This window comes from Cucumis melo, chromosome 1 (assembly GCF_025177605.1).
Source record: "Cucumis melo cultivar AY chromosome 1, USDA_Cmelo_AY_1.0, whole genome shotgun sequence".
Taxonomy (NCBI): Eukaryota; Viridiplantae; Streptophyta; class Magnoliopsida; order Cucurbitales; family Cucurbitaceae; genus Cucumis; species Cucumis melo.
The window spans coordinates 4354952-4358989 of NC_066857.1; the positions used below are offsets into that span (position 1 = coordinate 4354952).

The 4038-nt window shown below is 34.7% G+C and overlaps 1 long non-coding RNA gene across 1 annotated transcript; it reads left to right on the forward strand.

Annotated features, from left to right (window-relative positions):
• The first annotated feature begins 1666 nt into the window (after positions 1-1666).
• LOC127149732 (uncharacterized) lies at positions 1667-3368 on the forward strand. Its single transcript, XR_007821424.1, has 3 exons — positions 1667-1766; positions 2013-2062; positions 2868-3368. It is a non-coding gene; the product is annotated as an uncharacterized LOC127149732 (long non-coding RNA).
• The last annotated feature ends 670 nt before the right edge of the window (positions 3369-4038 follow it).

Consider the following 4038-nt stretch of genomic DNA (forward strand, 5'->3'; position numbering starts at 1 on the left):
TCATGTTCAACTGTGGACAATCTTTCTTGAAATGTCCTGGCTGTTCGCACTGGTAACATACACCGGCACCCATCAAACACTGACCCCAATAGTTCCTGCCACAACTCGTGCATGGTGTTTGCCTGAGTGTACTAGCAACGGACTCTTGACCTGGTTGCGATCTTACTGTTGATCTAGTGGGTTGACTAGGTATTCTCTGACTTTGTCTTTGAAAAACACTACTATAACTCACGTTCCTCGATGCTTATAATAATAGCTATCAGTCTAGTATCGGTATGGCACCATATGAGGCCTTATACGGGAGACCATGTAGAACTCCTGTATGTTGGAATGCAGTGCGAGAGCGGAAGTTAGTAGGTCCTGAGTTGGTTCAGATTACGACAAACAATATTAAGTTAATCAGATAAAATCTGAGGATAGCCCAAGATCGACAGAAAAGTTATGCGGATAAGCGACGAAGAAACCTAGAATTCCAAGTTGGAGATCAAGTTTTCTTGAAAATATTTCCATGACAAGGTGTTATTCGTTTCGGAAGAAAAGGTAGGTTAAGTCCTAGATATATTGGGCCATATCAGATAACGGAAAGAGTGGGACCAGCAACGTATAGACTCTAGTTACCAATACAACTTGCACGAACACATGATGTTTTCCATGTATCCATGTTAAGAAAATATATACCAAATCCATCACATGTGTTGTAAGAGCAACCAGTTGAATTAAAAGAAGATTTGAGTTATGTTGAAGAACCAGTTCAGATTCTCGACAGAAAGGAACAAGTTTTGAGAAACAAAACGATTCCACTCATAAAGGTTTTGTGGAGACATCATGGAGTGGAGGAGGCAACTTGGGAACCGGAAGATTAGATGAAGAAGAGATACCCGATACTTTTCAGTTAAGGACATTCTAAATTTTGAGGACGAAATTTTCTAAGGGAAGGGTAAGTTATAAACTCGATATTTTCTTGGTTTAATTTCTTTAAATGTGGAAAAAAAACAAAATAAAAGAAAATGAAAATCAAGGGTAAATATATATATTTATATATTTAATGGTTTTATTAAGTAAAATAAAGGAAAAAAGGAAAAGGAAGGATAAAAGAAAAAAAAAGAAGAAGAAAACTTTCATTTTTTTCTTTTCTTCTTCTTCTCTTTCCTTCACTGCCAAACTTTTTCTTCTTAGGTTCTTGTCCATCTTCTTTTTTTTTCTTTATTCATTTTATAGAGAACATTTAAGAGAGTGTTTGGAAGGAAGAAGAAGAGGAATTTTACTAGAATTTTGAGGTTGAAGAAGAGAAGGAGAACTCAAGCAAAGTGTATCCATAGCTGAATCTTGGTTCATTCTGCACATCACTGGTTTTTAATTCGGTTTGAACTCTTCAAAAGGAATTAGGAGGTGAAGTTTAAATTTACTGAAAGTTAACTTATTTTCAAACAAATATTATGAAGAAAGTTGGAGCAAACTCTGATATTCATTGGGTGCTTTTTGATGAAGAAAACATGGCAGTTGAATTTCACGCGAAATCAGAAGGTCTCTTGTTTTTCTTGTATTTCAGATTGTACCAGTTGAGTTAGGATCTTTATTTGGTATGGCTGGAAAGATTATTCACTTTACTGCAACTTTTATGAAGAAATTGTAAACTAAAAACGACTAAAAATAAGTTAAATTGTAGGGACAAGTTAAAGAGGTCTTGTGGGCGCGATTCTTGAAGGTTTTCTGTTTCGAGGGTTATCTGAGTTTATTCACAGGGAATCAGATTTACATGTCTTCAGGTATGTTTTAGAGGGCCTCAAAATGAAGATTTTGATATAAAGAACACTCATTTTGGTTAAGTATTGAGGAAGTTATAGTCATTTGAAATTTATGTTAGAAATCTAGAAATTTCAGAGAGTTGTTGAAATAGGATTTTATTTCTTAAGCTTTGTTTTCGTGAGCATCATCTTTAGTGCAACATGTTATGTATATCTTTAGAAAACCATAATGTTTAGAGATCTAATACTCGATTGGGTTGTTGGCAGGTCGAGAAGAATTAAGCCGAGCTTATAGACCAAGAATCTAGCCCAAGACTGTGAGTAACAAAACCAATTTTGAAATCTTTTCCAAAACTGTTATTTATGATTGGATGCGATAAATGTTTATTTATGAAGCCATGAAAAGTATTTGAATTTCATGACTATTTTCAAGTATACATTTGGAGACTAGATTTCTTAATAAAATTTATGCTAGCACGTGGATATTAAATGTTTGGAAAGTATTTAAACCACAATGTTTTAAGCAAAGCATGAATTAGAAAGAAGTTTTTTTTTAAGAACTACAGTTTTCCACGAAAGAGCTGAGTAAAGTTTGATCTCTGTGTAAGATTTATAAGCAGACATGTTTTAATATTTTTAGATGATTTATGAAATTTTCATTAACTACATGACTGGGATCTTGAGCTTGAGACTAGAGATTACCATGTGCACACTGGTTAGATTCTGTTGTTGACGTTGAGTGTACTCAGTAACAACGATGCTGTCGTGAGTGCTGAGCGGGCCCCACTACGACAAAGACGATGGGAGTGCTGGGCGGGCCTTACTATATCGTTGAGCTTGTAAACGTTGTTGTAGTGGGTGTACCATACACAACGCAGATTTGTCATGTTAGTTAAAATGCTTCGATATACTTGATATGCCTTGCTAGAATTCAATATCGTACATGCTGAGTATTTGAGAAAGTTATTCTTACTACTACACGTTTAGATTTACGACTTGTATAAACAGATTTATATGTGTAAAGTTTTCACGTGCTCTTATCTTTAAATTTATAGTTTTAAATTGAGTCACTCACTAAGCTTTATAGCTCACCCTTTCAAAAAATTTTTACCCATTTTCCAGGTAGAGATCGAGTTTCCAGTGCCTAATAGACTGCCTTAGTCTGCTGAAGCTCCGTTATCGATTGCTAGTACGTGTTTCGAGTTGGGCATAGAGTCTGATGTGTTATGATGTATATACACCCTTGTATGTTATAGATACTCCACAGTTTGTATAAGCTTTAGAAGCTGCAGTTGTGTAAATTTTTGTTGGTTATATTTTGATTAAGGTGTCTTTAGGTTTACTCGTGAAATCAGTTAATTTCGAAGTACACTTCATGTATGTGTTTGACTAGCCTAGGATCCGTTGTGTTTTGTTGCATGTATAATAGTTTATATACTAGATTGGCAAGTTTATCACATTAAAGTTTTAAGCAGAGTCGATAGATACAGGTAAAGAAAAGCATGACAGATAAGCCAAGAGAAAATAGGTCGGATTTACACATCGGGAAACTAGTCCAAGACTGTGAGTGACCAAAACCAGTTTTTAAAAATATTTTCTTTCTCCAAAATATTAACTATGGTTGACTGATCTACACGTTTATTTACAAAGCATTGAAAATCATTTGAAGTCCATGATTATTTTCAAGTATAAGTTTCGAGACTAGAATTCTTACTGAATGTTTATGCTAGCACGTGATTATTGAATGTCCGGAAATTATTTGAACCACTATGTTTCAAACAAAGTATGAGTTACCAAGTTTTGTTTTAAGAACTACAGCTTTTCACGAATAATCTAACTAAGTTTAAGCTTTACGAAAGAAAAGGATAGCAGACATGTTTTTATGTTTTCATACGATTTATTTGATGTTTCTATTAACTACATGACTGAGGTGTTGAGCCCGAGGCTATATGGTACCGTGTGCACACATGTTAGATTTCGTTGTTAATGTTGAGTGTACTCTGTAACAACGATGCTCGTGAGTGCTGGGCGGATCCTACTACATCGTAGAGCTTGTCAACGTTGTTGTACTGGGTGTACCCTACACAACGTAGATTTGTCATGTTAGTTAAAATATTTCGATATACTTGGTAGGCCTTGCTAGATTTCGATGACATATATACTGAGTATTTAAGCAAGCTATTCTTACTACTATACGTCTATATTTACAACTTATATAAACAGATTTATAAGTGTAAGCTTTCACGTGCTCTTACTTTTAAATTTCTAGTTTTAAACTGAGTCACTCACTGAG